Raw genomic sequence first — 27,647 nt, 5'->3', positions numbered from 1 at the left:
AGCTTTAAGTAGGCCTTACACCTTATGCAATTTTCATTAAAATGGCTTGCATTCCCATAATGGTAATCACAGTGCACATTAAGGTCATACCATTTTGGGTAAGGAGGTTTCAATGGCTCTAAATGAATAAGAGCAAGCAGGTGATTCTTAACAAAGTGGGCAAATAAATTAGTGTAGGTCATTGGGATGGGATTGAAAGTGGTTCTTTTTTACCTATTTTTTGGTCTCTTAAGACCACTAGTTTGGTTATTGGGTCTTAAAGCTGGTCTGGTGGGGGCTACGATCATTGAAAATTTGCTCAAAAGAACATGGATAAGCAGATGGAAGGATAGGTTGATAAGGGTAAGGTGCTATGCTATTTGTAAATGGATAATGAAACCGATACATCAATTATGGATATTAGGGAAAATTTATGAATTGTTGACTATCATAGCTTACAGCTTAAACTTTAACTTCCTTCTTCTTGGATACTTTTTTTTTTTGCATTGACAGTCTTTCCTTTATCTAACTTGTCATTTTTAATGGCATTTTCTATTTTCTCATACGAGATCATCATGTTAACAAGTTTTTTATGGCATTCCTATCCATCCTTTCATAATAAGGCACTTTCAACATGTTGACAAATAGAATAATGGTTTCTTTCTTGGCTAGAGGTGGTTATACTTGAACAATCATTTCTCTGTTCATATGTCTTAGAAGATTTTGTTGCCTTTTTCTTCATGCTCTATAAAGAAACGCAATTTGGAGCCATATTAATTTTGTGCTGATATTGAGTAATAAACACCCTTGCATGGTTTTTCCATGAATATATTCTAGTCCTGTCTAGCTAGACATACCATCTAGCAGTAGAGCCAGCAAGGCTATCTTGGAATACATGGATTAACAATTTTTCATTGTTGGTATAGGTGACCATCTTTTGATAGTATATGATGACATGAGTCATAAGGCACTTAATACCATCATACTTTCAAATTCAGGGACTTTGAAGTTAGGTGGAATTACAACACCAAGATCCAAGCAAAGTCCAGTTGCTTCCATAAAGACATAAAAATTCATTCCTTTTATGGGTCAATGTCTCTTTCTACCAAATTCAACTTTTGTTGTGAACTTGTATCTTTCATGGTTTCTAGAACTTTCAACTTCAACTTCTCTTTTTCTTTAAGATCATCTAGATTAGGGACCTAGATTGATTTCGATGCTCTCTCTAAAGACTAGATTGATATAACTTTTGAAATGCCTTTACAAGATAGTAAACAGCATTCCTAGATGTATGTATGGATATGCCTTAAGGAAATATGCTTGCACCCATTGAGAAAGCTAACCTTGATAAAGATTAAATCCAAAAGGAAACAAAGGATCAATTACATTTTGCATTGGAAGTTCTGGCTAACTTGGGCTTTTTCTACCCTCTTTTCTTTGCTTAAATTCTTTAGCATTTCCATAGATGTAGATACGAGATTTGGTTTATCAATAATTGATATATGGTGAATATTCCTTATATGAAAATTTAAATGATGCAAATGCATAAAAATGATTAAACAAATAGATTATAAAATAGTAAAAAAAAATCAATATATAACATAATTGTTCCTTTTTGTGTCTTAATTTAGGTTACATCTAACAATGAATGGGAATGGCTTTATCTTAAGGTTAGCCTTTTAAATGTGAACTAGATATAGCGCTAAATGATTTGGACCACTAAAGATTCCCAAATTGTTCCTCACATTGTTGCCCATGATAGACTAGTAAGGCATTCCAATCCTCACCCATCACAGGCTACCCATAGAAATGATTCAATATGGTAGAAATATTTCACTAGCCATTATGGAGATTATCATCTCATAAGAGTGTAGGCAATTTACTTTCTTTTAAAATGGGATGAAACTCAGGTATAAAGCTCATGAAATACAAATGTGGTATTATGTGTGAATGAACATATACAATTTTCAACCCTAGTTTCCCTAAATCACACAGAAAATGAAAAATAAAAGAAAAAAGGTTAGTAAACAGATAAAATAATTATTACAATTAAATACCATTAAACCAAATATTAGGATGAGTTTAAAATTTATGGCTAGACTCTCCAGCATAAGTCCCCAATGGAGTTCTCAAACTGTCACAACATATAAGTTCGTGAACTTATCATTAGACACCACTTAAGAGTTGTCACCTATCTCTTTTATTTAGGTACGATTAATTACCTAGGTGAATCTATCTCTTTGAGGAAGTCTTAAGCTTGACTAAAGGTTCCTAAATAAATAGGTTCTAGTTTGTGTTTCAAAACTAACTCTAAGAGTTCGGTTACATTTAGGAATGTTATAACACCTCCACATGCTCGTCCAAAAAATGGTGCTACTTAATTTCAAATTATCTTAAGGATCTTGATTCTAATGGTCTTCTATTAAATCTTAATGTTTAAATATTAGAAATAACTTCTGAAATTTCTTCATCAATTTGACAAAATTTCTAAAAATACTTTATTGTCTCAAGAGCATTCAAGAATCCTATTTTTTGTAATAAGCTTCGCTATCAAAAAAAGACTTGATCATTTTTTTAATTAAATTTTACTTTATCAAAAATATATCTAATCTCCCATCATATGGGCCAAATTGAGATACATTTTATCACATAGAAATTTCTTAAAAAATTATCAATTTGTGATTACTAAGAATTACATCATCGGACTTATTCTTTATTTAGTAAGTTCTATTTCTAATTTTTTTATTGTATCGAAAATAAATCTAAATTTTTCACTATTTAAGCCAAATTTAGAAACATTTTTCTTACCTAGTAATATCCTAAAATATTATCCATTTATGGTTTTTAAGAGTTTCATCATAGAGCTTTGTTTAGAGATGTCAATGGATAAGGTATGGGTAGGGTAGAGCATTGCCCATCCCCATATCTGAATTTGTATATTATACCCATTTTCGTACTCATACCCAACGAATATTTTAAATTTATCCTCATCCCCTTCCTCATGAGTATTTAATGGATATAGGTAATCCTTATACCCTAAGTTTAAACAAAAAAAATAAAAACTAAATTTTTTTAACTTTTTTTTATTTTTATCTTGTATATTTAGTAATATTTTTATAAATATATATTAATATATATATATTTCAATAAAATTATATTAATTCTAATTAATCTAAAATAATAATTTATATTATTTAATAAAAAACTATTTACTAAATATATATAAACATATATAAGGTACAGGTACGTGCCAAGTACTATATTCTTTGTTCCCATTCCCATACCTAAAAAAATTTAAAATCATGTTCATCCACATCCTCATACCCACAATATAATACCCATCTTCATCCCCATTTGGATAAAAAGTTAAGTTCTTCATTGGGTATGGATAAGATTGACATCCCTAGTTTTATTCATTTTTTACGTCCTAATTTTTAAAATAAAAATAAAATGCCAATTATTTTTTTTTTTTTGAAATCTTATCTAAACTCTTTTATCATTTGGGTTGAATTTAAAAAAGCTTTTTGCTTAGAAACTCCTAAAAAGTCCACCAATTATGATTTTCTTGAGACTTTATCATTAGATAATTGCCATATATTTTCAAACAAAATTATAAGTTATATTTTTTTATTTGATTTGGAAATGATGCACTTACTTTTGATGAAATTCATCCAAATTCTTCCATAATTTGGGTTAAATTTAAATAAATTTCTCATCTAGAGATTTCTTAAAAATTGATTATTTCAATTTTCTAAGAATATCATCATCATACAATTGTTAACTCATTCCCAAAATTTTATAAAGTTTATTTATATTTTTTTCTTTACTTTGAAAATAAATAATAATTATTGTTATTGAAATTTATGTAAATTTTTTCTTTGTTTGGGTCAAATTTAGAAAAATCACACCTAAACATTTTTTAAAAAATTATTCATTTGTAATTTCTATGAATTTTATTTTCGAATAATTATAATTTATTTTCAAATTTTTATTAAAGTTTTATTTTAACCTTTATTATATTTTTTATAATTTAGGATAACTTTTCCTAATAATTTTTCTAAAAATTTAATCAAGAAAAAATGTTTGAAATAAATAAATAAATAAAAATAACAAGAGATAAATAAAACCCATAAAACAATTAAAAATAAAATAAAAGGAAAAAGCGAACAAAGAAAAAAAAAAACTTGCTGTATGAGTTGGTGCACGAATCCTAATGGGTTGACATGTGAATCTTGAAAATTTTTTAAGGACCAAAACAACATCATTTTATAGTGGTATAAAAACCAATAGTTTTCTTGTTTTCCTTAGACCTTTTTTTTTTCTTATTTGTCTTCTTTTTCATTTTCTTCTTCTTATTCTTCTTATTTTTCTTCTTCTTTGTCTTCTTTTTCATTTTCTTCTTCTTATTCTTTTTCTTTTTCTACTTCTTTTTCTTATTCTTCTCTTTCTCTCTCTCTTTCTCTATCTTTTTCTCTCTTTTTCTTTCATCTTTCTATTTTTCTCTAAGCGATTTTCAACCACCAATTTCTATCAAATCTTATTGAAAATTCAATAGTTTTTAAAGAATGTTGCTAGATCATTTGAATTACATTTGAAAGTTAGCTAAAATCTAGGAATAATCATTGAAATATGGAAATGATTATCGAAAAATTCAAGGATTACCAAAATACTCATTGGAAACTGCAAATTTTGCTAAAAAATTCAAGCTTTTTCAAAAACTTTCCAAAAAAAAATTCAGAAATACCAATTCCTTTTATAGGCCTCCTAAATCCCTCAATAATATTGATTTCTTCAAAATTAAATTAGATCAAACTCTAACAAACAATCGAATTCCCAAGAACCAAAACTCTTCCAATTCAAACCCAACTATCAAACTATATTTTTTTACTTGCTCTCTCTTTATTGTTTTTTTTTTTTATGATTATTGTGCTAAAAACTTAGCTATTTATAAAGAAAAATCAATAGGGATTTCAATTTATCTAGGATTACAAATTTAAATTTTGAATTATCACAAACTTTAATTTATCTTAAAAATAAAATCCTAATCCCAATCACAATCTCAATCCCAAGCAATCCTACTTTGATAAGCCTAAACTCTATCTGAGCCCATTTTTAATTTTCTTAATACTTTCAATTTTTTTTCACCTTTTTTTAAAATATAAACAAATAGAAAAAATGAGATAAACTAAGACAATATGAATAAATAAAATTAAAATAAATAAAATAAAGATGAAATTTAGATAAATGAAATAAAATAAAATAAAGGTTAAATAAAGATAACTAGATAAAACAAACCTAAAAAATAAAAAATACAAGAATAAATATAAACTAATATGAAATAAAATTTAAAAAATTGGATCTTTAGGCTTAAACTTAGATTAGTCCAACGGACTTAGATTTCGAACTAAATAAAGTCTTTAAGGTTATTAACAAATTTAAATAAATTTTAAATTGTAATTAAGCCGTTGGCCCAACAATGTGAACAGCACATCCGACCCACTTACACACCATTTCTCCTGTCATAGCTCCTAATAGCATACAGTTCAAAAAGTCTACCTATACCTTTGGCAATAGATGAAAATCCTCTGTTCAATTCAAATTTGGAATCTGTGCGTGTTTGGCAATCTCTTCTCTAAAATTATTTATCTATTCTCTTAAGGTTAATGCTCTTTTCATAGGCCCATTCTGTTCAATTCAATATAGGTCTGGTCCTTGCACAAAAAGTCGCTTGGAAGTATGGCCTTGATTTTTGTAGTTACTTTTAATTCCAGTTGGACCTGATCCTAGATCTTAATCTAAAGCTCTACCAGCATGATAATGAACTCACTAATAAAAAAAATGTTTTACCACTATAAGATAATGATATTGGGTGGCTAAGGAATCACAGAATAAAAAAAAGGTGGGGAAAATCTTTGGTGATAAACCAATTGAACATTATGAAGGAGAAAAGAAATAATAGTACCCTCAATTGATATAGTAAATGCTTCATATCATAACTTTAGTAGTGACTGAATCTTTTAAATTTTTATTATAGATGGGCATAAACTTGGATTATAAGAGGCACATGTTTTATAGCAAATAATATAATAAGGTATAATACCTAATTTGGGTAGTGAGTTTTTATCTATATGCTTAAAGCCCCTTGCAAAATGAATGGTTCAAATGATTAATCATATGAATTGTTTGAAATTGGTTTCATTGTCATCTATTTTTATATGGCTATTTCTATTTATCAAGTCTCAAGAGTCCAATTCAATACGGCTTAGTAGCACCCATATTAGTCTCTTGCTTTCATCAATTTGGGCATGATTTATCTCTCCTCAAAATACACCACAAAACTATAAAGCAATTGCTCGTACATATAGCCTTGTTTTACTTTTCTCTCAAGCCAAGGTAATTGCTTAATTGATGCTATCTTCAAAAAGTTTTTTTTACTTGAGTTACTGATTTTGGGACCAATTTTTTAACTTAGGTCTTGGTTCTTTTGTTATGGATATATTTTTATTATGGGCATTTTTGGGTCCAAAGAGCAAATTGGTCTTTTGTTTTTATTAGTGATTATTAGCAAATAGGTAGGGGCATTCGACTTTTGGGCTAACCTAACATGTCAGGCTGAGTTGACATGTATAATGCTATATCGACTCGACTATGTCATTTTTCCACCCCACAGACCATTCACCTTCCACCTCTAAATAAAGAGATCCAGGTACTATTTATCGAATCCCACTTTTTCTTTTACTTTCCTAATTTTTTCTCCTTCTGACCTCCTTATTCCGATCTCTGATTTACATGTTGAGTGCAATTGCAGGAAACACCCCCTGCCTTGACTCTTAACTATTTTTATTTCTTTCTTGTGATTTCAAGGTCCTTACCCTAAACTCAAAACTTAGTATAAACATTTGACGCATCAGGTAGGGGATACATATTTTAGATGAGCTAAACACTATGCCGCCTAGAAAAAGAGCCAACAAGGAAAGAGAGCCAACCATTCTAGCTAGGACCCTACCCATAACAACCAAGCTATGGATCACCAACCCTGGCACAAGTAAGGCTAACCATGGAACAATTCCAAGCATAATCGAAGTGCAAAACCTTAAAACAAATTAACAAACCTTAAAAATCAAGGAAAAACATAATAACATAAACTTATTTAATCAATAACTACTTAAATCAAAAGAAACATGCAAGAAGTTAAACATATAAATTGAGAATTAAACCTAAACATGCAATCTAAACCAATTAAGCATAAATCGAATTTAACCCAATCTTTAAACTAATAACTGTTTAAACCATAATTAAACATGCAATTGAATTAATTAAATTAAATCAGAACAAGAACCAAATAGATCTAAACAAAAATCAAGCAAGAATGCAAATTATATAGGCAAGAAAATGAACTGAATGTAAAGATTGAATCTTTAAACTAAAGTGCATAAACTGAATTGACAAAGAACTTAAAACCAGAATTTGATTGCGTACAAACTTAAAAGAATGTATTAAAACCAATCTGGAAAACCAAAAAATTAAAAGAACAATAAATCATTAAAATAAAAACTTAAAAACTAAAGAAACCTTTAAGAAAACTTAAGAACAAAAAAATTAAAGTTAACGGGTTGGTCTATCACCCCAACCCCTTACACCTTTTTTCTAAGAAGAATATGATGTATTTATAGGCAAAAGAAACCCTAAAGATCCCTAGGTAGTTTTGGCTAAAGTAAGACTCCAAGAAGATTTCATAGTTTCAATTAGACTTTGTTTCTTTAATCTAAGAATGCTTCTTCAATTAAGCTTTAACAAATACTCTTAAAAAGAAAGCTTCTAGGTCTTTACTATACCATAACTTATCATGTAGTAACTCTTCCATACCATATATAAACTTACCAAAAAAAAAAAGAGTCTTGCTAAATCAAGAAAGTGCATTTTCAACCTTACTAAATTTAGCTTCCACATAGTTTGCTTCAAATCCTTCCATCTTGATCTTCATCTTCTCTCCCATGCTTTAACTTGAATTCTTGAAGAAAAATAAAAAACTAACTTCATCCAAAAAACTTCCTAAATACCCATACAAGTTGGATTTATAACCATGCAAAATCTTACTCTAAGTAGAATTAGGAATAGTTCATCACTAAAAAAACAAATCCAACTCTAAATAGGAAAAGAAAATAGAATTACCACCTTATCATGCCATATCATCTTCCTTAACCAATAAGAAAACATTTAAAGGCCATGTTATCACATAGTAATTCCATGCATGTGCACCTACACAAGCTACCCTGGACTTACAATCATGTGAAAGTATAATTTTGCCCTTATTCATTGTCAAAATTCCATTTTAAGTTATTGCGTGAATTTTCATCTTCTTTCTTCAAGATTTATCATCTTTAACTCCATAACACTTCCCAAAGCCAATCTTGAACATTTTTCCCATTCTTGAATTTCAAGATTTTCATGAAATCAAGAACTTCCATGAACATCTCAACTATCCATTATATGATCAAGAATCATCCAAAAAACATCAAGAATCTTCAAGAATCTTCAAGAATTACTCTTTTTTTAAAAAAAAAACCTACAAAACAAAAAATTCACCCATTTAGGAGTAAAAAGAACTTTATTTTTCTAAGAATCAAGCAAAAAACAACCATAAAAGCATTAGAAATAACTCTATAAAATAGAGTTATCAAATGCCTAAACTTGAATTTTTGCTTGTCCTCAAGTAAAAAACTAAGAAAAATAGAATATAACATGCTAGAGATCATCACACACTCTCAATAATAGATTCTTATGAATCCTCAAAAATTGCATGATAAGTATATCTAGAAAGAAAATCAAGAGCATAAATGCCACACTAAATTCATTCAAGAATAATTTTGCATTCCAATCACAAATTTTTGTGTGTGGGCATGAATAATCCATCTCAAATCAACACAAGGTATCCAATCAAAGCTAAGCAAACATGAAATCAACAAATCCCTTCAAAGCATGAACAAATTTCATAAGTTTACTTTTCACATACCCTCTCCACTAGTTTAGCCATAAACTTAATCAAAGATCATAGGTCTTTATTAAGCTTGTAATGTTAGGCTAAGGCTAAGTTTGGGCTCATGAATCTCAAACATGCATTACATAGGAACTACACTTTTAAATAGAGAGCTTCAAAGAAAACTACAATACCCCCAAACTTAAATTCTTCTTTCTTTTCTAAACATACAGTAACTTTCACTTTGATTTGCATAAATAACTTTGCTTTGTGGCTTTTCTTTTTCTTTGTCTTTTTCTTTCTTTTCCTTTCTATTTATTTCCTTAATCGACAACTTCATTGATTTTCAAGAATACTTTTACTAATTTCACTTTTCTTTCTTTTCTTTGTCAATTTTGTTTTTCTCTCTTTCTTTAAAAAGCTAATTTTTTGCTTTTGTTTTGCTTTTTTTTTTTTTCTTTTTGAAACACAATTTTAACAAATATTTTTCTTTTCAAGCTCCAAACTCCACCCTTCCATCCCAATGTACATAGCTCTCATAATACTTTGATCCATATACATATAGGGTAAGGTAGAAAGATAAAGATAATAAATCCAAAGGGGTGGCCATTTATGTAGGTGAAAACAAAGAAATGGAATATATAATAGGCTTAAAAGAGGTAACTAGGGATCAACATATATAAAGGTTAGATTAAAAGACTCAAACGATCCAAAAATAGCCTAAATCATCTTCCTAATTAAGTGTGGCCTATTATTTCACTTCGAGGGATGTTTAAGCAAATTCTAAAATAAATGCATAACTTTAAAGATCAATGTAACTCCACATTTACATAAACTTCAACCAAACATACATGTATCTCAAAGATCAAGATTAAGTGCTCAAGATTGTGGAAATGTTACAATTAGAAAAAAAAAACAAATTCAAGAATTCATCTTATGCTTCCACTTTATTCAATCTTTTCTAAAAAGCTATACTTAAAGTCAATCAAAGTTACTATCGTTGGATTATGAGAAAATAATAAAACGAATGATATAATGATTCTATACATGAAAAATTAAGCTCAAAAGCAGAAAATTTGAAAAATTTTGAAAAACTTTTGGAACAAATTATCTCTCCTTTAAAACATAAATAATACATTGTCCCCAATGTGTGCAAATAAAGCATAAAAGCATGAAAAAGAAAATAGATACTCCCTTAAAGTCCAAAAGCTGAATTGATTTTGAATGAGATCAACCATTGCCGAACCTTGTTCAAGCTTTCTTGCTCTTAATTCTTAAAAAAATAAATGAAAGAAAACCAAAACATTATATGTTCCTAAAAAAATAAAAGTAAACAATAAATGTAAATATGCAAAACTAAAATTTAAAAACTTGGGTTGCCACCTAAGCAGTGCTAGTTATAGTTAAGCTTGACTTACACAAAAATCTTTCCACTAGGGTTAGTGATTACCCTACACTTGATACCAGCATCCGCCTACTTGATTCTCTTTCTACTTACCACATCTTCAACAATGAACTCTAAATGATAGTGCTTAGTGATTGTGGTAAAAATGGATATATGACATACCCTAAGCAATGTTTTTAATATAGCACTAGTTGAACTAAGGTAGGTATCCACTGGCTTTGGTACCAGTGAAAATGGTATCACCATGAAAAGTATAAGGTTAGGCTTTAAAGTGAAAGATTCCTTCATAAATGGTGTAGTATTAGTGAATGACAAAGATGAAATGACTAAGGGTTCTGATTAAGAATCAAAGGTTGGGGAAGCTTTTAAACAAGTAGGGAATTATATGACACCAATTTTATCCTTCTCATCATTGTCTTTTAAATTTAAGTATCCATTTAAACATTTTTTGATCCTATCATCACTCAACTCTCTTCTATTATAATTTTTTGGCATTTCTTTCAAAAATGCCTCTATTTCATCTTCTTCATTACACTCAACAAAGGGTGTTTCTAAAGGTATAAAGAAATCATCAAATATGTAACCCTTATCAATATGTTTTTCCACCTCAATTATCCCTAAATCATCTAGTGTTTAATCTTCAAAGGGCTGAAGAAATGACATAAGTGGACTATAAGGCTCAGACTTTCCTTTAATAAGACTAATGCTAGACTCCTCAAGAATGTTGATCCTATAGCTGATTCTTCTTCCTCTACTTTTATTTCACAAGCATGGTTTTCTACTTCCATAACCTTGTCATCCATCACCTACTCAAATGCAGGCATATTAATTACAATAAGCTTATTATCTTCATCATTGTCAATATATGCTATACCTCTTTTCCTCCAATCATCCTTAAATATGCCCTTTATTCTTTCCAACCAATTGGGATCTACTAGTCTAATAAACTTTTCAAAGCAACTATCTGGGTTTAAAGGAGGTTGGTTTGATTTTGGATGAATTTAGTGAAAGATTCCTCATATGAGGGTTTAATTTCTTGTAGAGGTAGTGGGTTGTGTTGAGTAGGTAATGAAAAGTATTATAGTGGTATATGGTATAGAATAGGTGGGTCATAGGGTGAAATGTGCTGTGATGGTGGGAAATCAAGGTGTAGGTACTGTGGTGAGTAATAAGGTGAAGGAGACTCAATAGGATAAGGAAGAGTGTGTGTAAATGATAAACTAAAAGACTACCCTTGACTACTTGCCTATGAGACTTCTAACCTATTCTCTCAATCTTGAGTGTTAGTGTTTGGGGAAAAATAGGAGTGTTAATCTTATGTGCACCTATCACTGTAATAATCTCCACCATCAACATCACCATCTAAGCAATTAAATGACTATTAAGCTTATGAATTCTCCAAAAAGAAAGTAGCATAGTCCCTAGGGTTCCTAGCCTCATATGAAATGAACCTTAACATAAAAGAAAATAAAATAAAATAAATTAGTACAAAAAAAAATTCCAAGTCACAAAAATAGTGATTGGTATCAATATTGAAAGTACTCTAACAATCCTTGGCAATGGCACCAAAAACTTGATTGATGATCTGCAACTCATAGAATCATTCAAGTAATATAATGATAAATAGAGTCTCACTACCACGAGGATTGTGTACATGAAAAATCAAACACTAAAATTGTATCACCCTTTTTTATACTTGGAAAATTCAATTAAAAGATAATAGAACTAAGCAAAAAAAACGTTTAAATAAATCAACTTAAGCAAAACAAAAACTAAAATATGCAATATATAGCAAAACCAAAAACCGAATACTTTTTATAACCTTGCAACTAACTTAAATTAACCTTTAAAGATGCAATAGAACCGAAATAAACCAAAACAGAATTAAACTAAACTAATTTATGAAACCCTAAAAATTAAAACCCTAATTTCATGCAATTTCTTAAACCCTAAAAATAAAAACTCTAAACCAGTTTTCATTAAGCCTTAGCTGTAATTAAATAAACCCTAAACATGCAAAACCCTAAAACAAATAACAGACCCTAAAAATCAAGTGAAAACATAATAACATAAACTTATTAAATCAATAACTACTTAAATCAAAAGAAACATGCAATAACTTAAACATATAAATAAAAAATTAAACCTAAACATGCAAACTAAACCAATTAAGGGTAAACCAAAATTAAACCAATCTTTAAACTAATAACTGATATTTAAACCACAATTAAACATGCAATTGAATTAATTAAATTAAATCAAAATAAGAACCAAATATATCTAAACAAAAATCAAGAAAACAAACCGAATGTAAAGATTAAATCATTAAACTCAAGTGCATAAACTGAATTGAAAAAGAACTTAAAACCAGAATTTGATTGCTTCAAAACTTAAGAAAAATGTATTAAAACCAATCTTCAATACCAAAAAATTAAAAGAACAAGAAATCTTTAAAATAGAAACTTAAAAACTAAAAAAAGTTTTAAGAAAACTTACGAATAAAAAAACATAAGTTGCTAGGGTTGGTCTATCACCCCAACCCTTTACACCATTTTTCCAAGAAGAATATGATGTATTTATTGGCAAAAGAAACCCCAAAGATCCCTAGGTAGGTTCGACTAAAATGGGACTTCAAAAAGACTTCATAGTTTCGGTTGGACTTGGTTTCTTTAATCTAAGAATGCTTCTTCAATTAAACTTCAACAAAGACTCTTAAAAAGAAAGCTTCTAGATCTATCCTATACCATAACTTATCATGTAGCAACTCCTCCATACCATATATAAACTTACCAAAAATAGAATCTTGCTAAATCAAGAAAGTACATTTTCAGCCTTACTAAATTTAGCTTCCACAAAGCTATTTCAAATCCTTTCATCTTGATCTTTATCTACTATCCCATGCCTTGACTTGAATTCTTGAAGAAAAATAAAATATTAAGTTCATCTAAAAAGCTTCCTAAATTCCCATCCAAGTTATATTTATAACCTATGCAAAATCTTACTCTAAGTAGAATTAGGAACACTTCACCATTGCAGAAAGAAAACCAACTCCAAAGAAGAAAAGAAAATAGAATTGCCATCTTATCATGCCACATCATCTTCCTTAACTAATAAGAAAACATTTAAATGCAATTTCATCCATAGTAATCCCATACATGTGCACCTATACAAGCTACTATGGACTTGCAATCCTATGAAACTACAATAATGCCCCCATTAATTGCCAAATTTCCACTTTACGTTTTGGCATGAATTTTCATCTTTTTTCTTCAAGATTTATCATCTTTAACTCCATAACACTTTTCAAAGCCAATCTTGAATATTTTTCCCATTCTTGAATTTTAAGATTTTTAAGAAAATCAAGAGCTCAAAAAAAAATCTAAACTATCCATAATGTAATCAAGAATCATCTAAAAAATTTCAAGAATCTTCAAGAATCACCAAGAATCATTCTTTCTTCAAGAAAACTTACAAAATAGAAAATTCACCCATTTATGAGTAAAGAGAACTTTATTTTACAAAGAATCAAGCAAAAATCAACCATAAAAACACCATAAATAACTTTATAAAATAGAGTTATCACGAAGTAGCTCAGTCCTGATATTATAGTCTAAAACCAAGGTCCATTACTACTTTTAAGGAGCTCAACCATTACTTTTTATTCAAATTTGCCACCAGCAAAAAAATAAAAAAAAAACCACCTTAAGCCTGATGTCTATCCATCAAGGTAGAAATAAATCTTTAAATGACTATGTGAAACATTTTAATATGGAAGCTCTACAAGTGAAGGACCTAGAGCAAACGACTGTAGTAGTCGCCATCACCAGTAGACACAACGATAAAAAGTGCTCAGGGAAATACATGAAAGAATTTATGGCAATCACCTTGGACCCTATCCACTTGCCTAAAGGTACTCAAACAAGGCTACTATTGACCAACTATCAAAATAGATGCAATAAACATCTATCAAGTTGGTCCTTATTCTTAGTCCTTAGCCCTTCACGTAATGGAAAATAGAGGTCCTCTGACCCTTCACCTTGATAATAAAGCAAAGAAGATTTGTAATAATAGCAATGGACTATTTCATAAAATGGCTCAAAATTGAAGCCCTAGCTACAACAACGTAAGCTCAAGTTAAAAAGTTTGTTTGGAAGAACATAGTTTATAGGTTTAATCTACCTCTATTCGTAATAACGAACAATGTTAAACAATTTGACAATCCAAGGTTTAAGAAGTGGTGTGCCAACCTTCATATTGATTTGATGTTCACTTCAGTTACCCATTTTTAATCTAATGGGTAGGCCAAAGCAGCTAACAAAACTATATTGGAAGCACTAAAAAAAAGCTAGACAAAACCAAAAGTAAATGGCTGATGAACTGTCTAGTGTATTATGGCATCTCGTTTTCACCATTAAAGTCTCGACTAAAGAAACACCATTCCATCTAGCATTTAGGACAAAGGCCATGGTGCCCATAGAAATTAGGCTCTCGAGCTTATGAGTCAGGCTTATATTAGAAAAAAATAATGAAAAAGCCTTGAAAGCCAATCTGGATTTGATTAAAGAATAAAGAGATATAGCTCTAACCAGAAAAATCTCCTACCAATAGAAGGTAGTTAACTTTTACAATAAAAAGGTTCGACGTAAAAACATAAAAAAGGTGACCTGGTACATAAAAAGGTGGAAGCCTTAGGAATTGATGACTGAGGTGGAAAATTGGCCCCAAACTAGGAGAGACCTTACATTGTTAAAGAGATCATCCATGACGTGACTTATAGATTGCAAGACATGAATGGCAATCCTATTCTAAGGACATAGAATATAGAAAACCTTAAAGTTTACTATCAGTAAAAGATATAGAGCCAAGCTCACTTTTTTAATCTTGAAGAATACTTGTTGAATAAAATTCCCAATTACCAACAGTTTGTCTAATCTAATACTTGGCTAAATTTCTACTCAATCTTTCCAAAATGAATCTTTAATCCGAGCTAACACTTGAATAATTAAAATTAGTTTATTAGATTGAATTCTCAAGTTAATTTATTAAATTTATAAGTTGTTCACATGGTTATGTTCGAGCTAAAACTTTGATTATTTTTAACATATCTCACTATCTTATTCAAGATGAAACTTGGAATGCTCATTTTGATAATTTGAAGTAAACAATAAAGCAAAAGCTAAAAGCAGAGCTAAAACTTAAACAAAAATTATTTGTATTGATCATGACAGAATTTCATCACAGTGATTACAAGTTGCCAAAAGTTTTGGTGAGTTGATTAATTCGAGGTCATTACAAAACCTTACCCCTCACTTAAATAAAAAAATATAAAACAATAAAAGATAAATTCTTCATTCTCTTTAGTCTTATTTTTTCTCAGCAGTAGTGGTGGTTCCCTTCGTACCCTCAAGCGCAAGAGTAGCATTAAGCTTGGTATCCATGGCTGCATCCTCATGTTCATCATCCTCTTCTTTTTTTCTTTTAGATTGTACTAGAGACCTAGTCTTGAGGTTATCCATTTTGATGTCAAAAAGGTCAAGGTTCAGACTTGCATACTTCAATAGCACCTTGTCCTTACATAGCTTGAAGGCATCAAGGATGTTCTCCTGAGAGAATTTAACCTGAAGATTAGAATATCTTTAGGAAGCCATCAACTCTTGGATAATTCCTTCCTTGCCTTCTCCCTTTGCCACTTCTTTGTTCTTTCACTTAACCCCAATCTCAGACCTTAGCTTGGTAATCTCAGCTTGACCATCATTAAGTTTGAGCTTACCTTGTTCTTTTATAAACTTAATTGAGGCCTTCTAGACCTGCATTTTTTCAATTTGATCGCCAAGTCATCAAACTTCTTTCTTTCTTCCTTTTCCTTTTTATACGTGACAGATAGATTGGTTGGGAGCTTGGCGATCACGTCATTATTCTTGTAATTTTTTTGAGCAAATTTTTTAAAGTCTGCTCAGTCTTTAGATAGTAGGCTAGAGCTAAAGGTGTAAATGATACATTAATACTCGCAAGCTACTTGGATTTAATTCGAATAAAACTTGAATTCAGCTCAATTATTATCGAGTTAAGCCTAAGCACTAGTAGCTTGACTTATCGATCAAGCTAGTTTAAGTATTTTTATACCTGGCTTAAGTTGCTCATGAGTCTAATCGAGTTTTTATATTTTAATATATTTTAATTATTTTAATTGATAAAATATCTCGAATTCGAGTTTGATTTTGAGCATAAATAATCAAACTTTTATCGAATATAAGAATCAAGCTGATTTTTACATGTTAATCAAGCCTAATCTAGCGAACTTGAGTAGCTTGATTTTTATCTCGAATCAAACTCGAGCTAAAAAAATAAAATTCGATCGAGTTTAAGTCGAGTTTTAAGCTTCAAATTTAGAGTCAAGGTCAAGCTCGAGCTTAATACTATATCGGCCCAAACTTGAATGATTAAACCCCTAGCTAGAGCTCGATAGGAATGGTGTATGCCTTCGTTGGCTGATTAAGAAGGAATGGCTTGAATCTTCTCATAAACTATAAAAAGAATCAAGCTTAGACTTTAATACTCATTTCTTGGAGGGACAGCGACCTTTGTAAACTTCCTTGCCATGTTAACATCTTTAAAAAGATTTTCATTAGAGTCATACTTTAATCCAATAAAGAATCACTCCAATGTGGACTTCAAAATCTAAACCTTAGGAGCTACTGTGGAAAAAGAGGCCTTAGTCTTCTACTTTTTTTAAAAAAGGGCCTCCAAACCCACTGTTATCTTTTGCTTACCTTTAGAATCAACGGAAGCCTAAGCAATGAAGCTTAGCTTTTGAAAGATAGGAGGATCAATTTTTTTAATCCTTACCTTAGAAAGAGCCTTGAGCTGACGGGTTATTTTTAGCCTTTTTTCAACCTTGGTTGGTTGAAGAACTTGCAAAAGTCAAATGTCTTAGATGGCTGGGTATTGTCAGACATATCTATAAGATGAGCTAAGTGTTAGAAAAAATTTACAAAATCAAGTATCCTACGAGGTTACCTTAAACCTATCCCAATATCTGGTCTCAATCACTACTTCAATAGAGGCCAACTCGTATACATTTATGACCAAGTCTCTCTTTTTGGTGAACTTTAAAATCTTGTCTTGAGCAATAAGGTCATCATTGTGAGAAAAATGGGTTCATCTTTAAAAGTCTTAGGCTCATTCAAAATCTCTCACATTTTTAGTTCATTATTTTTAGTTTCTTTCTCAACATAGAAAAAGAGCAACTTTCAATTTTTTATTGAGCTTAAATAGTTTGTGAATATACTTTGGCTGGATAAGCTATGATATAAAACCACCTCTTATTATTTGGATATTTCTTAATTGAAAAAAACTCATTGAATAGAGGGAGAAAAGGAAAATACCTAACTTTTTACAAAAATAATAAAAGCTGTTATATACCATAAAGAATTTAGAGTGACCTAAATGATAGTTAAATTATAAGAAAGAAAAAATTTAACAATAAAAAGATGTAAAGGGAATCTCAGATTAACCACTATAGAATCTTAGTATTCCTAAAGTTAGAGACCTTTTAGGGGAAAAGTGATCCAATCTTCGGTGGTTGGCATTAATACACTTTACCCCTCTTTTAGAAGGTTAAAGTTGACTTTAAAAATCATACATGATGAGTTAAGCACATGTTATGATAGTTCTCAAAATTAGCCTTACCATTTAAGCTCTTCATTAAGTCCTTAGAGTTTAAACCTAAAGAACAAGGAGTGAAAAAAAGAACATGAACCAAGGCATTTAAATTTGATGATGACTCATCTTCATCCTCACCTTCTTTCATAGCTTGGTCGATCTCTCCTTATTGCTCTCTACCAAAATCTTTTTCATCATCAAAGTCTTCATTATCAAGAGACTCAAACTCCCGAGTAAAAGTAAGATTTTGAGAAAGAATAGTACTAAGATCACCATGACATTAGAAAAAAAATGGGTATAGAGACTTCTTAGACAAAGAAAAAAAATGAGGGACATCAACTGAAGCTAGGTCAGTAGAAAAGGGGATGAAGGAAAAAGAAATAGAATGTTTGACTTTAAAAATATGAACAATAGAAAAAAAAGAAGAAAGGTAAGTTGAAAAAGCCAGATTGACTTTAGACTTTGGAACTATGAGGTTTTTTAGCAAAATGATAGAAAAATGAAAAATGAAGACCCCAACAAGCCCTTTATATAGCCAATGATAAAGTCAAATGAATGCTTCAGATTGTGCCATGTGTTCAAAAGTTATAGAGGATGACCTTTCACCTTTTTAGCTTTAGGTTTTTACTACCCAAATATCCCTCTTTTCATTAAATGAGATTTTTAGATAGCAAAGTGAGAAATCAAACATTCCACCTATTCAAACCAATTAGACTAGTCACAAAACCTAAGCTAGACTAACTAAATGAACCAATTGCAATGTAAACCTTATACTAGACCTAAAAATCAAACTCCAATACTAAAAAAAAACACAAGTCTTAGGTTGAATGTATAAGTCAGTCAATAGTTACTTATAAGCTTGCTTGGCCCAACCTCAAGCCACTTTGGCATAAAGTCACTCATTTCAACAAACCTGGAATGGACCAGTTAAGCATATAACCTAAAATCCATGCTCAAGACCAAGCTTGACACTTATGATCACACATTAGGTCGACACACTCTAGAGCGATCAGGGCTACACTCAACAGCCTATCATTGATCATAAACCTTTCTTACCCGACCCTCACATCAACCTCAAGAACATTCAACCTCAACAATGTGAGGTTGAGTCCAAAGCATAAATTCCCACACTAAAAAAAACTCAAGGTTGGACAAGCGAACATGTAAGCCAAAAGGGCTCAATCAAGCTCCTATCAATATGATATTTAAACTTTTTAGTAGGAATGTTAGAAGTATTTTAAGTCCAAAGGGTAAATTAGTCTTTTCCCTTATTAGAGACTGTCAGCAAATAACTAAGGGTATTTTTTTACTTTTAGATCGATCTAACATGTACATTGCCATATCAGCTCAGCTACATCATTATTTTACCCTACAAACCCTGCATATTCTGTCTATAAATAGAGCCATCCAAATACTATCTATTGAATCTCACAGGTACTATTTATCAAATCTCACGTTTTATTTTATTTTCCTACTTTTCTCTTCTTCTGACCTCTCTTATTCTAATTTTTGACTTACGCGTCAGAGTGCAAATATAGGGAACACCCTATGCCTTCGCTCTTAACAACTCTCTTTCTTTTTTGTGATTTTAGGGTCCTTACCCTTAGCTTGGAGCTCAGCAATTTAATACCAATTTTACATTATATTTTTAGTGTTCTATTTCATGTGTCTATCATCAAAGGCATTTTCTTTTCAACTAGGACATTCTTTGCATCCCAAGTTAGACATATCGAAAGTTTTTTGAAATGAGTCTGGTTAATCAAGTTTATAATTCCAAATTAGCTTCAAAACCAGTGGTAGTAGTTATTATCTTGCCTCTTTTGGCTCATCAATAATAGTGCTGGTAATTATGTTTTATGGAATTAATTGCAATAAACTCTACTGATATTAGTGACATCTACCCTAGAGTATGCCTTGAGAAAAGGATTCAGCCCCTCTAGATTGATTGGCTATGGCCTGGAAGTATGTTAGGACCATCAAGAAATTTGTGCAAGTTTTACATAGTTAAGAAAAAAAAAGGAAATTGTGAGAGTGGTTTTCATTTTGTTTAGATATGTAAATGCTACAGATTTAAGTAAAGTGATCAAGCTTGTTATTTTAGGTATAGCAACTAAAATTATGGAGAGTAGACTTTGTTTTATTAATAAATTAATCCAACCTAACACAATTTGGCAAAAGGTGGAGAGGCACAAATACATCAAATCCAATACTTAAATTATGAGATATTGGACCGCACAACACTCTGCCTCACATGTAAGCCTAATACTAACAACCAAAACAAATAGGCCCACCATCTAAATGAGTGCATAGGGCATTAAAAAACCATTAATAACAAACTTGAGATATGATAATCCGAAGAAAAACAATAGTGCTACCTAGTCTTATGGTCCCATTTTTACATGATAAAGAAATATGTATAAGTCATCCTAAGATCTTTAACTTTACAAATGATTTGTTTATTGTCTATGGTAAGATCTTATTGAGTCTTTAAGTCGCATCTTATTTGAAATGTATTGATATAGTTGATTGTTTAAGTTGCTTTCTGGCAAGAAAACAACAAAACTTAGTCGCATAAGTTTAGTGTATGTATACATGGATGACACCAAGGTTTCTCCTACAAAAGGTAAAAGGAAACAATGATTCTGTTAGATTGGAAATGTGAGAAGCTCTCTTAAGGACATGAATCCTGAACCCAGTTGAAACTATAGTAGATTTTTTTTTCAAATCTTACTTTTGGATGAACTTTTAAATGAAGCATTTTGGCAACTGCTAGCTTGCCACATATCCAACCTATAGTCAATCTTTGGCATGTTAGATTGGATGTTTTGCGTGATTGCACATTAGCTAGTTCAAATGTTAAAACATGAAATAGGTTTGCTAATAATCTATTGCACTAAAAATTTCTTTACAATACTTCTTGATAACCTTTCAAAAACTTTTTTTTTCATGAACGCTACACATGATAAGGTGATGAGAATGGCTTAGGAAGATGTCTTAATTCATTTATGATTAGATTTAGAACACAAGTCCTTAGAAGAAGTTACACCTAAATAACTTTTTTTTACCTTTTTGCCTTTCTTCATTAGTTACATAGGAGGGAAAGAAGTTTTTTCAACTTTTTAATATCAAAAAAAAGAAAGGGGGCAACTAATTTAATCTTCTGTTATCGGGATGTCATCTCTTTAAGCTGTACTTCCACTAATGCTGGTGGGCCACTTCAACCATCACATCGTAGATCTCTTTTCACCTTGGCAACTTCGATGATCCCCTTCTCATCAAAAGCATTTAATATTCTCTCTTTTGTCTATTGCGCCAAGGTTGCTCTTACAGAAAGAACGGTATGGAACTTATCACTCATGAAACCGTCTTCACTACTTGTTTTTCCATGCTAGTTATTGCTGGAATGTCTTGAAGTTTCTATATTTTCTATGCAAATATTTATCATTTTTTTCAGTTTGTATGGTATAATGGAGCAAACTAATTAATCTAATGTAGATGTACGGTAGTGTCCTTATTTTCTTTTCTTCTACCTGCCTTTCGTCCTCTTCTTTTTTTCTTCTTTTTTTTTTTTGAATTAGGGTACTCGCTATGGCAAAAAATTGGTTGTTCTGGTTTTCCATATTTTCTTTTCATCTCAAAACCAGATATCTTGTTTTGATGTCGTTGTTCTACGATTAATAGGTTGATCCATTTTTGCTCTTGGTGGAAGATCAAAAGTTGCAGGCAGTTGACACTGGGTCTGACCAGCCAATAAATGTTTATGGGTCTAAAGAAGATGATAATTTGGCTGTAAAGACTCTCTCGCAAATTCAGATAGCCCCAGAGCAGTGTAGAGAAACCCTTGCTTCTGAGATCATGAAAAGCTTGGGAAATTTCTCAGAAGTAAAGCTTTTTATCCCAGATCTTTGAGAATCTCGAACTCCAATTCATCATCAAAGAACTATTGTTTTTCTATTTTGATTACCCTACATTAATATCTGGTGACTACATGCGCAGCCTGAATTGTCTACTATACGGGCATAGCTGTTAAATGAATTCGTGCCGGATGATGTGTGTCCGCTAGGTGCACAGTTGCCTATGATGGCACTGCTTAGAAGAGAATAAATCTATTAAGGAGGTAAATCTCCTTGCACCACCTTCCAAATTTTATCTACCAATGCTTGGAACTCAAGTGATTTCTTTTGTGGGAAGCTCCAATTTTGTCAATAGATGATGGTTCAGAGTTGTCCTTGGAAATTCCAAACCTTTTGAATGTCAATCAACTCCTATAATCAGTATTTCAGCTATGTCATTCTGTTTTACTCTGTCTGAAAGCATGAGGGGCACCTTTTACATCCTTTATTAAACAGCTTTTCTTTTTTGTGAATATCTCATATTTCATAACATTGGTAACATGAGGCTAACTGGTGATAGTCATCAATTATTTTGCGAGATAGAACACATAATTATTTTCTCTAACTGCACAGGTAATGGAGACAGCACATCGGTTTGGAAGAAGTTCCGTCTCCACTGCACCTGACATGTCTTACAAGGAAATAGCTCTTCAATGCCAGGCACTCCTAACAGGGAAGCAGCAGATATCATTTGATGAGTGCCCAACTGAGAAAGAAAGCTTGATTAGCTTATCTTTTCAACATCCTGATAATAAGATAAAACAGGTAGCCTCCAATTCCCATGTCAATAGGAATTCACAAGGCCCTTGATTTAAGGAAATTTATGCATGCTATGTTTATTATACATGTTCTATGCATCTAACATTCAGAACCTAACTTAAAAAGCAGGCTGGTCCTGCCCTTGAGCAAACTGGTAGTACCAATCCATTCAATCAATCAGTTGGCACTCTTCCAATGCTTCTTGCAACTGAGTACTAGAATCATCCCGTTCTTCAGTTTACCAGCCTCAAGTCCATTAGATAACTTTCTAAAAACAACTGGCTGTTGATCCTGTAAAAGTATGGAGTTAGATTTAAAAAAAAAAAAAAAATGGAGCGAGTATTCCAGGACAAAAATTTTCATCTCGGTATGTGGAGTAAGGCCAGCACTGTGATTTAAATTAGTTGAGTTGGTAACTATTCAGCATTCAATTTATTCATTCCTTTCCTTTTTCTTCCACTCTGAGTGAAGTTTCCAGAAGATGCCAAGAGTTCCCCTCTATTCATATTGCAAGTAATTTACTTATTTCTTATTCTTTTTATCATCATGATTGACATGAATGTAAAATACAAGACTGGATCTCATAACTTTTGGGATATGAGAACCCATCTAATGAAATGTTAGTTTATAGAAAAATTTTCTCATTGTACTGCTAAACTTCAAGGACTTTTCTTGTTTGCCCACCTGTATAAAACTCAATATCAGCTCATGGATGAATCATACATTTTGTTCAAAAGATTAGTTAGTAGGTGGGAGGCACCAATTTAGGTTAATTTTAATGGATTAATTGTAACCAAGATTTGTTTAAAAACAAAACAAAACAAAACTTGAATTTTTTTTGCGATTTTACAATGATGCAATAGTTTAGGTAAGGACAGATCCAAAATTTATACTCAGTGGAGGCAAATTTATTATATTAACTACCAATAGTAGTGGTATAATAATTTTATATTTACATCATGATATTTTACCTATTCTTTTAATACACTCATATACCTTTTAATATTACAAAAAATTTATATTTAAGTATTTATTTTATAATTAATGGGGTCTAAAATAAAATAAATATAAAAATATTGAATTTATTTATAATAATTTTACTTACTTTTTTATATTTTAATAGAGACAAAATATAAGAATCGTCAAAATTTTGGGTAACTATTGTGGGTTAAGCCTCTATTAATCAAATAATTTTGATTTTAAACATGACCATAAAAGAAATATTTTTCGAAAAGAAATAGGGTCGACCGAACAATAGGTTGACAAGTATGCTTGGTAGTTGAGGTTGTATCAATATCTTCATTGTTTGTTTCCTCCTTTACATCTACCTCATCACTATAGACCTAAAAAACAAAATGTTTTATTTTTCTCACTCAGAACTCAATAAAAACAAAAACAAAAAAAAAGAAAAGGGTTCTCACGTTGCAATCAATTGAGCAAAACTTGGATGCTGAACATTGTAGTTCATAGCCACAAACTTCACACTTATCAGCCTTTCGACCATTATTGATTATGCGATTTTCATGCTCCTGCCTTCTTTTTCTATTGATATAAACAAGTTTAAAAGAATTGCAAATATAAGTTTGGATATCTGAAACATCCAACAAATTCTTTATGCCACAAATCCTAATCTCTGGTCTGCTTGAAGATTTGTACACCTTCAAATAAACAAATAAATAAATAAAAACCAAAGTAACATGTTTTGTTTAGTCATCCAGATATTGATATTTTTACTTGTAGATTTGATAATTTTAAATACAATACAAAAATGATATAAAAAAATATAAAAATAATAATATTTAAATTTTATATATGAATTTGTTAAAAGATTTTAAAAAAAATTATAAAACATGAATTATGATATGATAAATTTTTATTTTATATATGTTTAACACAAAATAAATATTAACATAAATACTAGAAATACAGAATCAATCTGCAAGTTAGCTAAGCAATAATTCTTTAAAAACCTGACAAAACTTGCTCGTAGACTTTGATGGCCTTGGTGTTTACGAGGGTCATTGTAGCAATCTTCACAGAATGGTGATCCCTTGCAATCCCTACAATAAAAACTACAATGCTTTGTGCTCTGACATTCACACAACCTATAAAAATCCGCTTGCAACAATGGCTTTAGCCATGCCAAATTATCAGTCGTTGGGTTTCCTCCCATGCTCTTTTTTTTGCTTGGAGACTGATTTTTCATGAATATTTTCTCCAATTGCTTCATGCATATATGTATGTATATATATATATATGTATATATGTATATACACACTTATGAGTAGGAAGTAGGGTTAGACCACCTCAAGCTGGTAATAATCTGATTAATTCTTACTCTTACATACCCTGCTAAACGGGTTGAAAACTTAAATTTAGTTTTTCTAAATGCTTTTATTTCACTAAATATAGGAAATAATCTAATCACGTAAATCCAAGTAACAAAAACAGTTTAATTTTATTATTATTATTATTATTAAACCTTCAATCAGATTTTTTAATAAAAAATAAATTTAACTTACTTGATTAATTATTCAAATTATTTGGGTTAAAAATATTTTAAAGTGACGTATATTTCTTAAAATATATTAAAAATAAAAAAATAAAAAATAAATCATGTCAAATTTTTATTTACAATTGCGAAATTAGAAATTTTCACTAACGTTAGATAAAAATGAACTCTTTTATTTTAATAAATTTGTTCAATGATTTAATAATTAATTTGTTTATTTAATTTAATTTTTTAATTTATTATAATAAAATATAATATTTAATTATAATTAAATTTTTTGGTTTTTACCCTTTCAGTTGAAATAAGACTTCCAAAAGTTTTTTCCTTTTTATCTTTTTCTAAATTATAATCCAACCATCTTAAACCGTCGGATTAAAAGAAAAAGAATGTGGCCGTTGGACCAAGAAGGCTATTGAAAAAAATATAAAACCTCCATTCACAAAGCAATTGCCAATAACTCATCCTGATATTCTACTCTTCCAGGCAGCTCCATTCCCTTTCTTCGTCTCTAGCTTTCTGCTACCCCAGATCGGCAACCCAGTTAGGTCCGGTCCGATCCGAACATCGTAACGGGTATAAAACCCAATTTTGCATCTTTTCTAGATATATGGGTTTCATTTCATAATTTTGATTTTAATTCATTTTGAGTTTGTTATTAAGAAGAAATAGAAATGGTTTTCTGGTTTTATTTATTGGTATGGCATAAAGAGTTTTGCTTTTTATGATTTGAGTTTGCGTGGATTTAATTAAGATTGGATTGAATAAGATCAAAGAGCAATAGTTTCATGGATCGAATTTGATTGTTGTTGTGTTCAAGATATCATTTCGGAAGATGGGTTTTGTTTTTGGTTTCTTGTTTTGGTTTCCTTTAGAAAAGAAGGGAAGCAGAAATGGGATGATGTAGGATTGGCTAGGTCATTAGGGCTTTTCGGGCAGTTTTTAAGATTTTTAATTCATGATGAAACAAAGGAAATTGAATTTTTCTCTTTAAAAAAAAAAAGAGAGAGAAGAGGAAGTCCTATTTCTTGGGGTGGTTGAGTCTGGCCTTGCAGTTAAGAGTCATTCTTAGTTCAGAAAATTGGCTGTGCTTTTTATTTTTTATTTTTTATTTCAAACTCAATCTGGCCGAAGGAGCCTTTGATGATGATGATATCAATCTTACTAGATCTCAATAAATTTCTGTGAAGCAACACCAAACTGCTTATTTGCATCTTCCAGGATTCTTCAAGTATTGACCCCTAATAAACTTTACAGATAATGTGAATTGCTAGCTAATATAAAAAGGCTGATTATTTCCCTGGTATTTGCCTACTTAGCACGGGTTCATACGGACCTTTTTCTCAACCAGCATTGTATAATCAATTGCTTGGAATCTTGTTACAGGATGATGTTTTTGCAGCTTTTTTTTTTTTTTTTTTTAACATAAGATGTGCATAACCAATGGAAGAAGGGACGGGAGGCTTTGTTTCTAAGGGCTGAGGCTGCTTTGCTTGGCCTTGTTAATTAAACTTAAGCCATTAATGTGGAAAGGTATCAAGGATTATTCAGATTGATCCTTAACCGTCCTTGATGTTGCTTATGAATACTACTGCGTTATTTAGGATTGCCTTGTTCTACCTCTGCAAAGTGCAAGGCCATCTCATTTGTAAATTGATTTTTTTTTTTTATTGGCCATAACATACTTTCCTCTGGAGTTCACATGGCTTTGGATGAAAGATGTTCTTAGAACCCTTGTTACCTACTTTCCAGGATTGATTTATCATTTTGATGTTTTCTGACTTTGATTATTTCTATTTCTATTTCTATTTTTTTTATTTGGCTTTTATCCGCTTTTATCCACTAAATCATCATTTCCTACAAAATATTAAAATATTTTTTCGTATAAAAGTATAAATTCTAAAAATACTAAGAATGATTGATTTAAATACTTTTAACAATTTATTATATTAATAATTTTATTACTTATTTTATTTATTATTAATTAAATAATTTTTATTATTATCAAAATTTTTTGTTAGACCCTTACTTAAACGCACCGATTGCAGTAGTAGTAGTCTTTATCATGTTATGTACATACAAGTTTATAAACCTAAAGAATCATACTATTTTGGCAATTACAACTAGAGATTAAGGTTAATTTGTCACTACACTATGATTTCTTATTAAATTTTGTTATTATATTTTTATTTTGTTAATTTGTCAATAGAAAAGATCAAAATTGGAATATTTTATACTTACTCAATATTAAAATTTGTAATTATATTTTTAATTTTATTGATTTTTTAACAAAACGTAAACAGAATTGGAATATTATGTTAATGACAATATCAAATTTATTCATTATATTTTCAATTTCATTGATTTAAAAAATAATAAAATTGAAATATTTCATAGAATGTTTTGTAAATATAAATGGCAAATTTTCATGAAATCTGCTACTTTAAATTAAAAAATAAAAAA

The 27,647-nt window shown here is 30.4% G+C and overlaps 1 long non-coding RNA gene and 1 pseudogene across 2 annotated transcripts in view; both read left to right on the top strand.

The window, feature by feature from the left end:
• The window catches only part of LOC111297511 (protein SEMI-ROLLED LEAF 2-like), an 83,746-nt pseudogene extending 60,359 nt beyond the window's left edge, over positions 1-23,387 (top strand). The window contains exons 13-20 of the transcript XR_016326328.1: positions 5,515-5,588; positions 6,217-6,372; positions 21,164-21,361; positions 21,705-21,905; positions 22,020-22,167; positions 22,223-22,297; positions 22,490-22,718; positions 22,794-23,387. The product of XR_016326328.1 is annotated as a protein SEMI-ROLLED LEAF 2-like (transcript). The remainder of the gene's footprint in view (positions 1-5,514; positions 5,589-6,216; positions 6,373-21,163; positions 21,362-21,704; positions 21,906-22,019; positions 22,168-22,222; positions 22,298-22,489; positions 22,719-22,793) is intronic.
• A 2,270-nt stretch (positions 23,388-25,657) lies between these two features.
• LOC149515668 (uncharacterized) lies at positions 25,658-27,001 on the top strand. Its single transcript, XR_016326257.1, has 2 exons — positions 25,658-25,760; positions 26,571-27,001. It is a non-coding gene; the product is annotated as an uncharacterized LOC149515668 (long non-coding RNA).
• The last annotated feature ends 646 nt before the right edge of the window (positions 27,002-27,647 follow it).

This window comes from Durio zibethinus, chromosome 12 (genome assembly GCF_047325235.1).
Source record: "Durio zibethinus cultivar Kanyao isolate XHJ-2024 chromosome 12, ASM4732523v1, whole genome shotgun sequence".
NCBI classification, from domain to species: domain Eukaryota; kingdom Viridiplantae; phylum Streptophyta; class Magnoliopsida; order Malvales; family Malvaceae; genus Durio; species Durio zibethinus.
Note: the sequence above shows the minus strand (reverse complement) of the source record. Positions and strands in the feature narration are given on the sequence as shown.